At 35.4% G+C, this 12,323-nt stretch overlaps 1 long non-coding RNA gene across 1 annotated transcript; it reads right to left on the reverse strand.

Moving 5' to 3' along the window:
- Positions 1 to 764: 764 nt before the first annotated feature.
- Positions 765 to 11,831, reverse strand: LOC125269251. The gene is made up of 4 exons (XR_007185063.1): positions 11,398 to 11,831; positions 7,733 to 8,005; positions 6,050 to 6,098; positions 765 to 1,771 (listed from the first exon to the last, which is right to left on the reverse strand). It is a non-coding gene; the product is annotated as an uncharacterized LOC125269251 (long non-coding RNA).
- Between the last annotated feature and the right edge of the window lie 492 nt (positions 11,832 to 12,323).

Below are 12,323 nucleotides of genomic sequence, written 5' to 3' on the forward strand. Positions count from 1 at the left end.
AGACTGACTACATTCGCCATGATGTCATTATCATGTGACCTACCAGCGTCAGTTGTGTTGCTTCACTGCCATTCACAAATCCTCTCCCCTGTCCATCGTGTGCACACTTCAGAATCTCATTTTCACCTACTTTTTTATGAGTACTGTGTTTTCGGACATACTTCTTTTTGTCACATACTGTTTTTAACCAACTACACTCTAAAAAATGCTGGGTTAAAAACAACCCAAGTTGGTTTGAAAATGGACAAACCCAGCAATTGGGTTGTTTTAACCCAGTGGTTGGGTTAAATGTTTGCCCAACCTGCTGGGTAGTTTTATTTAACTCAACTATTGTTTAAAAATGACTGTATTGCTTAATTAAAATTAACCCAAAGTATGTTGGAAATGAACATTTATTAATGTTCAATGAATAATTATTAAACAATAAACATTTATTAAATTGCTTATTAATAAATTTATATTAATAAACTATTAAACTATTAAATTTATATTAATAAAATATTAAAGCTTATTAATAAACATTCACCTTTTGTCTATTATTGTTGTCTCTAATTGCATCTGGTTTTTAATTTCCCAACTATTTTGGGTTCATTTTAAGCTAGCCATATAGCAATTTTTAAATAATAGTTGGTTTAAATAAAACTACCCAGCAGGTTGGGCAAACATTTAACCCAACCGCTGGGTTAAAACAACCCAATCGCTAGGTTTGTCCATTTTCAACCCAACTTGGGTTGTTTTTAACCCAGCATTTTTTAGAGTGTATATAGTAGAAAAGTATGCGATTTCGGACACAGCCATTATTTCAAAATTAAAACTTTGAGTTAAGCCAAAGAGTAACAGTTTTTAAGTCAATTTAACACGAACGAGAAACCCAATTCAATTGTGTTAAATCAAAATGAAAATCAAATCCAACCCGATCTCACTGCAATTTGTACGTATTTTACAAGGTGGCTAATTTGTACAAATTTGTACGACCTCACTCATACAAATCTGTACGTTTTTTGCTAAATTGTATGTATTTTACGAGTGAATTCGTAGGAATGACCTACCCCTAACCCCGCCCCTAAACCTACCCATCACTGGGATTTAGACAAAACGTTTGAATTCGCACAAGTGAGGTCGTACGAATTTGTATGAATTAGCCACCTTGTAAAAAATACGTACGAATTGGTCATGAGATAGCGTTGATTTTTTGCATACTATATAGTTGGGAAGTATGCAATTTCTGACATTGTTTCAAAATGAAAACTTTGAGTTAAGCCAAAGAGTAACAGTTTTTAAGTCAATTTAACATGAACGTGAAACCTGATACAATGGTGTTATATCAAAATGAAAATCAAATCGAAATACATTCATTCATCAGGCTTTTATCCAAAGCAAATTAAAATTGAGAAATGTCACAAGCAAGTTGTTATAGAGCCAACAATTGTCATCATACTAAACTAGTGACTATCCTGAGTGGTGACATGAAACGTGTCTACATATTTATGGTTTTAGATGCACTTAAATATTGACTGAAATATAATAAAGAACACGTCTTTTTCTTTCAAGAAGTAAGGGATGTTAAGACCACACAATGTAGATGTAATTCAGTTTGAATGGTGATATTTAAACTAGTGTGAGCAGCACAGCAAACATTGACCGTCCACTATTAAGCGTGCCGTATGAGTTCCTCTGATCTGATGGATGTGATGGAGTGACAGATCTCTATTTATATTTGTGCTGAAGCAGAGACTTTCACTGTCAGTTCAGGACGGGGTTCTCAGTGACCCTGATGAGGAGAAGGAAAAATCACAGCAGAATTAGATTAGATTAGATTTCATAAATTCATTATAATTCGCCAAAACATAAAATAGTGATGAACTGCCATGAGATTATGTTGGTTCACAGCATATGACAGTAGCTTTGTTTCTTCCAAAGTTGTGAATTTAACTTGGACTGTGGCATAAAACATTTGCGAATAAAGCAGCGTTTCCATCCCATGTGATCAAAATCATCATTTCCTGTGAAATTGGAGCAAAGTATCAGTAATAAAAATGTAAGTTGCTGCAATCAGGCTCTTTTCTCCTCCATCATAAATGAGTTGGTCTCAGAGCGTCAGACGAAACACAATAAACGCTGTCATGTGATCTTGCGTTCGGATGCTGGTGTTTGGAAACACAATCGTGTGAGACGCTTCTGGAGGAATTAAACCAAATCATTCTGATGACAGACTTTGACTCAGATGTTTCAGAACCACCAAACCAACATTTGAGATGCTGCGATGTGATTGGTCCACTGGTTAGTCCAGTTATCCAATCACAGCTTCTGCTGAGGCAAAGTCACATGAGGGATTTATTCGGTAAAGGTGTTTCCATCGTAGTTTATGCGTATGTCTTCTTATTGGATAAAAAATTGGGCACATGTGCAAAAACGCGCATAAAAATAGGTGGATGGAAACAATAGCCTAGAAGCAATAATGTTGGTTTGCTCTTCAAACCAGTCAGGTGTCTAGAAAACAATGATCTGTTATAGATATTTACATTAATATTTTTCCATTTAACAGATGCTTTTATCAAAAGTGACTCACAAATGAGGAACATCACAAAGTTTCCCCCAAAATGACGGACGTCGAATTTATTTACAAAGAAAACACATATTCTTCACTGCCACTTTCTTGGAAAGAAAACAAGTGAATCGAGTGCTGCTGTTCATCTCGTTCAGTGAGTCTCTGCAAGAGTCATAAGAGCTGAATCTCTTCACCAGACCAAAACATTTCCAATCAAGGACGTCTCATAGATCTCCAGAACTGAAACAGTAGATTCAGCAAATAATGAATGAAAAGAAAGCAATGACATCTGAAAATGAATGTAAATTGAATCTGAACTGACTCCAGTGAGCTTATAAACAGGAGAAGCAGCGTGCCGATGGTGACATGCTGGGCAACCACATGTCGGGCAATGCTGGAGAATCATTTCAGCTCGAGGAAATGGTTCATTATGTGAAGTGTCCCAGAGAGTCATTTAAGTCATGCAGAGTAATAATGGCTGGATCAGGCACTGCCTTAGGAATGACTAGCAGCTCAACGAGACAAAGGAAGGGAACCCCACTAACTAGACAGGAATCAAAACCAACACAGTGTTTGTGGAAATCAGAGCTGGAGCCGGAGACGCTCGGGAGACGTGTGTGGAGAAAGTTGATTCTGACGGGTCTGAGTTCAGACTGAGAGCAGCTTCACGGCATCATCCTATAACTGGAGGAACTTTCTTTCTTCTTCTAGGATGATTTTAAAGAACTTCTTTGTTAAACAATCATTCTAGTTTTTTAAAAAAAAACTACATTGCATCTCTTTATTTTATTACCACTGATTTCAAGGCAAGACATTAGTCGAAAAGTCGAAATTATGACATAGTAAGGTATTTATGAGGTGAAAAGTTGAAATTATGATATATTAAGACATTTATGAGATGAAAATCGAAATTATGATATACTAAGACATAATTGTGAGATAAAAAGTCAAAATTATGACACACTAAGATATTTCTGAAATGACAAGTCAAAATTACAAAATACTAAAATATTTATGAGATGAAAAGTCAATATTATGACATAGCAAGACAATTATGACATAAAAAGTCAAAATTATGATATATTAAGACATTTATGAGATGAAAAGTCGAAATTATGACATAAGATATTTATGAGATAAATTCGAAATTATGATGTCATATTTATGAGATAAAAAGTCGAAATTACTAAGATATTTATGAAATGAAGTCAAAATTATGACATTAAGTCATATGAGATAAAGTCGAAATTGTAAGTTATAATTGAGATGAGAAGTCGAATTTATGACATACTAAATCATTTATGAGATGAAAAGTCTAAATTATGATATACTAAGATATTTATGAGATAATTTTGACTTAAGTAGCAATTATGACATTAAATAGTTGAAATTATGACAAAAAGTTTAAATTAGTATGTCATAATTATGAGATAAAAAAAATCAAAATTATAACATGCTGTCATATGAAATGAAAAGTCGAAATTATGACTTAAAAAGCCAATTATGACATACATGTAAAAAGTCAAAATTAGGACATACTAAAAAATGACTTTTTATGTCATAATTATGATAAAAAGTTGGATTTATGAAATGTCCTAAATCATAATTATGAAATTAAAAAGTCTAAATTATGAGATAAAAGTCAAAATTATGACTTTCTATAATAACTTTTTGACAATGTCAACTATTTATCTCATAAATATGACTTAGTATATCATAATTATTATGATTTACCAAAGAATGATTTTTTTCCCCTCATGTGGCTGAAATGAGTTTCCGTTGGTCTTGTCTTACACTCAAAAAAATGATTCTAGCTGCTTGTTCAGTTTATTTAAATAAAATAAGATGAACCAACACAAATCTTTAGTTTTTTACTTAATTGGCATTTGCACTCAATTGTATTATGTTAAATGAAATTAAATTTGCAAAATGTTAGGTTAACCTAAACCATTTGTGTTGGGATGACATGAATCATTTATGTTGCATTGATTGAAACTGGGCAGTGGATTTCTAGTTCCCAGCATGCTTTGCGTAGGGAAAGATCAGGACAGTAAATGTTGAACTTAAGTGCTGTTTAATGTGTTTTTAGTAAAGGGAAATACCTTTTAAAGTTTGATGTTCAGTTATATTTGACATTTAAAAGAGTTTGTTATGTCGATTTTTTTGAGGTTACCATTATGCTGAAGTGTAGACCTTGTGGTTAGGCTATGGGTGGCTGCATGAAATAAATCTATGTTGTTCTCAACAAGCTTTAACTGTGCTAAAGCCAGTGATGAGAAGTTCTTTACCTGATCATTACTTGCATGCTATAAATGTTACTTAGCATATGAAAAAGTGATATTTTAGTTTAGTTTTTATAGAAATATAAATAAATTAGTTTGAGGGCCAGCACATAATTTACACAGTCTACATATGGTCATCAGCTTTATCCCTCTCAATGGTCATGAAACATGTATGTCTGTGTACAACAGCTATTCACAACCTAAGCACAAGCGCACATCTTCACCATGATGGTAACAAAATTTTTTTTATATATATATGCTACAAACTCTTTTAAATGTTCAAAATAACTAAACATTAAACACTTAAACACTAACAGGTCTTTCCATTTCCTTAAAAGTGCAGAAAACTTGAGCAACACTGCACAAGGGCACCAGTCTGAATTGCAATAGCACTGGTTGGATCAACAAGAATGAATTATGTTCAGGAAACATTCACAGAATATGTCAAATGAAACTGGTGTGATCTCATTCAATTAGCATGAATTTTACTCATCAGTACAATTAACCTATCTTAAGTTCAAATAAATCAGTTCAACTGTGTGGAAATAGGTGTCATAATTGAATTAAGTTAGACCAACAAGTTATTTTTTTGAGTGTACAGAGTGCTGAAAGGTTAAGTTTTTTCTCTTTTTGGGATAGAAAGACCAACTCTGGCTTTCCACTGCGATTTTCCCTCCAGAGCGTCTGGAATGCGCAGCTGAGAAAATGTGTAACTGATAACGAGCATCCTTATGAGCTGTTACTGTCCCGCCACATCATGTCACTGGATGTCGTACATAAGCACCAGATTTATAGACTGTAAACAAGATTCAGAACAGGCGAAACGTGCTGCTTGAAGGTTGAGCAGCCACTTACCACACAATCTTCTCCCAGACTAGAGTGAGAACAGAGATCAGATCTCTTCCCATGATCCCTTGAGAAAGACAGTGGAGTAGGGTAGAATGAAACGGGGCCACTTTTGGAGCAGGCTTTGACTCTAATTGCACCTCTCCATTTACACGATTGCATGTAAATGACTGTGGTTTGTCAGCGTGATATTCTGCATTAAGAACAAACACGACTACAACACCACAAAGACCACCCGCATTTACTGTCCCAGCTGCGCCACACACCAGTCCTGCTGCGACAACATGTACGACTGCTATCAGTGCTCTAAAATAACCTGACAAAGAGAGAGAAAAACCTGCTACAGAATAAACTGACAGAAAAAAATACTAACCAGCCAAGCCCATCATGACCAGCAGCTGACGGCTTTCATTTTCAGCATCCTGAAGAGCAGATAAAAGCTCAAATAAAACACAGAGAAACATGTGAAGAGTAACTTGATGGCAATGATCTTTATTATAATAACAGTCGTAAAAGTAATAAACTGCCCATTATGAGTTTTAAACACTGTTTTTGTAGTCTAAAACCATTCATCAATTCATAACCTTTCAAATTTTATTACATAAGCTCACACTACAGGTCAAATTGAAGTTTACTTTCTTACGGTAACTTATTTTTATAATAATAATCATAGTCGTAAAAGTAATAAAACCGCCTATTCTGAGTTTTAAACACTGTTTTGTAGTATAAAACCATTTATAAATATGGAAGCCTATTTCTGACACATAAGAAAAAATGACAATCATGCTCTGTAAGTCATAACTATGACACAAAAAGTAAAAATTATGAATTACTAAGTCATAATTATGAGATGCTATGTCGAAATTATAACTTAAAATGTCAAAATTATGACATAAAAAGAAATTTTTTGACTTGTCATGATTTTAACTTTTTATTTCATAACATTGACTTTTTTTTACATTTTTTGTTCAGTTTTTACTTTTTGTCATAATTTTTACTTTTTGTCATAATCTTTACTTTTTTAACTAATTTCGACTTTTTAATTCATTATTTTGACTTAGTATGTCATATTTTTGACTTTTTGAATCAATTTTAAAGTCATAATTTCGACTTGTCATAATTTTGACTTGTTAATTTTGACAATTTGTAAATTTTCACTTAGTATGTCATAATTTCGACTTTTTGTCAATTTTAACTTTTGAAGTCATAATTTTGACTTATGTCAATTTGGACTTTTTTCACAAATTTGACTTTTTAAATCATAGTTTTGCTTTTTGTCATAATTTCAACTCGGTATATCATAAGTTTTACTTAGTATGCCTGTCACAATTTAGATTTTTTGTTAGTTTCGACTTTTTAAGTCATAATTTTGACTTTTTGTCAATTTTGACTTTTTAAGTCATAATTTCAACTCAAGTCATTGTTTTGAGTTTTTGTCATAATTTTGAGTTTTTGTCATAATTTTAACTTTTTATGTCATTAATTTGACTTTTTTTCTTCATTATTATGACTTACCAGGGCATGATTTTTTTTCTTATGTGGCAGAAATGGGCTTCGATATAAAAATTAATTTAAACACCTTAAAATGTTTAAAAAGAATGTTACTACAAAATCCCACAATACAGGTCAAACTGAAGCTTACTTAATTCTTACGGCAACTAATGTTTTTTTTTATAACAGTCATAGTCAGAATATGAAATAAACCACACATTTTTTTTAATTTATACACTGTTTTTTGAGTATAAAACATTTATCAATTAATGTAAACCTTAAAAAATGTAAAAGAAAATTCAAAACAAGTCAAAATGAAGTTTACTGAATAATTCTTATATAAACTTGTTTTTATAGTGAAAAGTAATAAACCACCCATTTTGAGTTTTAAACAGTTGAGATTTTGTAATATAAAGCCATTTATCAATTCATTTAAACCTTACAAAAACGTTAAAAAGTTGTATTACTTAAGCCCACAATACAGGTCAAAATGAAGTTTACTTAATTTTTAAAATGCCAGATATTTAAATAAAGAGCGTGTATGTGTGAGTAATCCTTCATTAACCTGGAGAAGTGCTTCTGCTGCAGAGCTTCAGGCTGCTGTAATCGTTCCTGTCAAAGTCTGTCTGCCAGCTACAAATGAGCTAAGCAACTCAAATCGGGGTCATCTGGAAGCCATTTCTCGCCGTATTTTTTTCCTTCTCCATCTCATTTTAATCTCCTCCTCCTCCCAGGGGAGGTCGGGGCCGGTGACCGGGATCTGCGCACGCTAGGCCGGTGTGGCACGCAAACTCATCCTCGCACGCGAAAAAACTCTGCAGAAGACATCAGAACACACCTACAGAGAGATGGAGGAGAATGCAAAGGCAATTATCACTCTACAGTAGTGATTTAATAGATTTCATTGTGACAATAAAGCAAAATGTGCTGAAAGACTAAAATCTAGTATGAAATGCACCGTCTAACGGTCTGAAACAGAAATATAGATGCAGAAGATTCCAGCTTTTTTTTTGGCCTTCCTAAGTTTATACAGGCCCTACAAACTTAAAAATAACAACATGCCTCAAAACTTCTGCAGAAGAACAAACTGCTCTTCATGCCAAGACAGAAAGGGAGGGAATGTTTTCTAATGTGCAGGGCAAATATTTCAGAGAACTCAGTTCTGGCTAAATTTTGTCTTTAAATTATTTTAAGACAGAACAAGAAAAATAGTGGCCAATCTTAGCATTTAGTTTGTGTTTATATACACACTATAAATGAACATACTCGTTCTCTCATACACATACTCTGATGGTTTTGGTCTTTAAGATTATATTACTGCAATGCTACATACACACACACACACACACACACACACACACACACACACACACACACAGTTTTTAAAAGAAGTCTCTTCTGCTCACAAAGGCTGCGTTTATTTGATCAAAAAGACATTAAAATACGCAATGTGCAACGCTGCATATGTTGAGATGAAATCATCTGTCCGGGTGTGTCTGATAACTCGACTCGACAGTTTCCATCAGCGCTCCTCTGCCAACTCACATTATTAGCACATGGGAAATGCTCAAACCGCTCATCATTGACAATATCATATTATAGTAACTGATATCACTTAGATGTCAAGCCACATCAAATCACTAACGCCCACACGGTCAGTTCTGATTGGAGCAAACACACGCTTCTCAAGTCCGATTGGCTGATGGGGTCTTGGACCCAAAGTCAAGCCGAGGTCAGAGTATGAGGAGGTTTGTGGTTTGATGTACCTGGCGAAAGCACAAACAGGCTGCTGCATTTGGTCAGTGAGACGTTTGTGCACTCGCGTTTCCTCGGGCAACTGCAATAATTCAATAAAATTAATGGACTTAGTTAAAGATAGCCTGAGTTTTGGAATCTTGGATATTTTTTCTGATGCTATTTAATAAAAACTAAATGTACATCATAAAAATATTGTACTTGACAGCAGTTTTCTGCGTTTTATGCATATTCAGAGAGAATAAATTGTCACTAACAATGTCAAATTAACAAATGGAGCACAGATGTTCATCACCTTAGTGAGTTGCCTAGCAACCACCCAGATTACCTTAGCAATGATTTACTCCTTAGCAACATACTAAAGAACACCTTAGCAACTGCATAGCAATGCACTGGCAACCACGCAATTTCTACATTTACATTTTCTTCAAAAAAACGTGAAAATCTATCGTAAAATTTCTAATAACGTTTTTTAAATCTCCATACTATAATTAAATACAACCACCCAGTTTACCTTAGCAACAACCTACTTTGGTAACTCCCTAGCAACAGCATAGCAACGTGCTAAACAGAGACACAGAGCACCTTAGCAACTGCATAGCAACACCCTAGAATCATGATTAGTATTTCTCCATTTAAAATATTGTTTATAGCAACAACCTACTTTCGTAACTCCCTAGCAACAGCATAGCAATGTGCTAAAAACACACAGAGCACCTTAGCAACTGCATAGCAACACCCTAGAATCTTGACTGACATTTCTCCAATAACAGCATTCTCCAGCAACAGCATAGCAATATGATAAAAACACTCAGAACACCTTAGCAAACTGCATAGCAACACCCTAGACTCATGATTGGTATTTCTCCTTTTAAAATTTAGCTTACAGCAACAACCTACTGTGGTAACTACCTAGCAACGGCATAGTAACGTGCTAAAAACACTCAGAACACCTTAGCAACTGCATAGCAACACCCTAGACTCATGATTGGTATTTCTCCTTTTAAAATTTAGCTTACAGCAACAACCTACTGTGGTAACTACCTAGCAACGGCATAGTAACGTGCTAAAAACACTCAGAACACCTTAGCAACTGCATAGCAACACCCTAGAATCGTGACTGGTATTTCTCCTTTTAAAATTTAGCTTACAGCAACAACCTACTGTGGTAACTACCTAGCAACGGCATAGTAACGTGCTAAAAACACTCAGAACACCTTAGCAACTGCATAGCAACACCCTAGACTCATGATTGGTATTTCTCATTTTAAAATTTAGCTTACAGCAACAACCTATTGTGGTAACTCCCTAGCAACGGCATAGCAACGTGCTAAAAACACTCAGAACACCTTAGCAACTGCATAGCAACACCCTAGACTCATGATTGGTATTTCTCCTTTTAAAATTTAGCTTACAGCAACAACCTACTGTGGTAACTACCTAGCAACGGCATAGTAACGTGCTAAAAACACTCAGAACACCTTAGCAACTGCATAGCAACACCCTAGAATCGTGACTGGTATTTCTCCTTTTAAAATTTAGCTTACAGCAACAACCTACTGTGGTAACTACCTAGCAACGGCATAGTAACGTGCTAAAAACACTCAGAACACCTTAGCAACTGCATAGCAACACCCTAGAATCATGACTGGTAGTTCTCCTTTTAAAATTTAGCTTACAGCAACAACCTACTGTGGTAACTACCTAGCAACGGCATAGTAACGTGCTAAAAACACTCAGAACACCTTAGCAACTGCATAGCAACACCCTAGACTCATGATTGGTATTTCTCCTTTTAAAATTTAGCTTACAGCAACAACCTACTGTGGTAACTCCCTAGCAACGGCATAGCAACGTGCTAAAAACACTCAGAACACCTTAGCAACTGCATAGCAACACCCTAGACTCATGATTGGTATTTCTCCTTTTAAAATTTAGCTTACAGCAACAACCTACTGTGGTAACTCCCTAGCAACGGCATAGCAACGTGCTAAAAACACTCAGAACACCTTAGCAACTGCATAGCAACACCCTAGACTCATGATTGGTATTTCTCCTTTTAAAATTTAGCTTACAGCTACAACCTACTGTGGTAACTCCCTAGCAACAGCAAAGCAACATGTTAAAAACACTCTGAACACCTTAGCAACTGCATAGCAACACCCTAGACTCATGATTGGCATTTCTCCCTTTACAATATAGTTTAGAGCAGTGGTTCCCAATCATGTTCCTGGAATGGCATTTCTCACATTTTTTTCTGCAAAAAAAAAACCCTTGAAAAATCTATAGTTTAAATCATTCAAATTTTTTTGTGCACAAAAATAGTCAACTAAACTGAATCATGTCACAGGCGTTAATAGACTCCACCGACCGCTAACAAGGTCAAGATGGCACAGGTGAGTCACGCTCATAAAGCATTAGTTAGCGTCCTGCAGCGAGCGCGAGTGTGTTACAGAGCAGTTCATTTCCTCTCACTGTGTGTCAGTCGTTTCTGGCACTGCAGTCATTCTCAGTTCTGGATCACCGCTGGTGTTTAATCCGCATTCACGTTCCTGCAGTTCATTTCAGCCCATCCCTTTTCCCTGAATCCCACACGGGCCGTCAGACCCCCGAGCTTCCCTCCTCCCTCCCGAGGCCGTGCGTGACAGTAGCTCGCTGAAAAATGGAAGTGATTCTAGTAAACAGTGATTAGCTCCAGACCAGGATCGGCCCCCGTCCACCGTGAGACCCACATCCACACGCTCGCGGCTGCCAAGTCCTTGACCTTCCCGACCCCACGGGGTCACGGCCAGCCTTTCACAGCCAGGTTAAGGAGAGTAATCGCAGGCAAACACGACAGCCTCACGCAACACACACACGCTCCACCGCAAAGCTGGCTCTTATTAGTGCGGACGCTGATGTGAGAGACCATATGTGAATCACGGGATTCTCCTGTAAGGAGAGGCGGGATGTGATTTTGGCAGTGCTAGAAACAATGGAAAACCGATATCTGAGTCATGAAAATAACAATTACTCAGTAATTCAATACTGTTACAGCAATCTTTGATTTTTGATGTTATGATATAAAAGTTTAGAGTATAAATACTTTTAAAAAATACTTTAAAAGCTTTGGCTGCTGTGGTTTACATTGCAAATATTATGTCAAAATCTAAATCTTGTCAATATATTAAAATGAGAACTGAGAAATGAGAGATTTAAAAAGATAATGATATAAAATAGTTTTATTATATAATGCTTACATAACACAATATTAATATGAATATCACAATATTGTTACACCAATCCCTGATTTTTGATTTTAGAGGATTATGGTATGTTAAATAAAAATATTATTTATTTGTTGCAAATATTACAGTCAATCAAAATCTTGAGCTTTTAAAAACCATATATTAAAATGTCAT

The sequence above is a fragment of the Megalobrama amblycephala genome, linkage group LG5 (assembly GCF_018812025.1).
Source record: "Megalobrama amblycephala isolate DHTTF-2021 linkage group LG5, ASM1881202v1, whole genome shotgun sequence".
NCBI lineage: Eukaryota > Metazoa > Chordata > Actinopteri > Cypriniformes > Xenocyprididae > Megalobrama > Megalobrama amblycephala.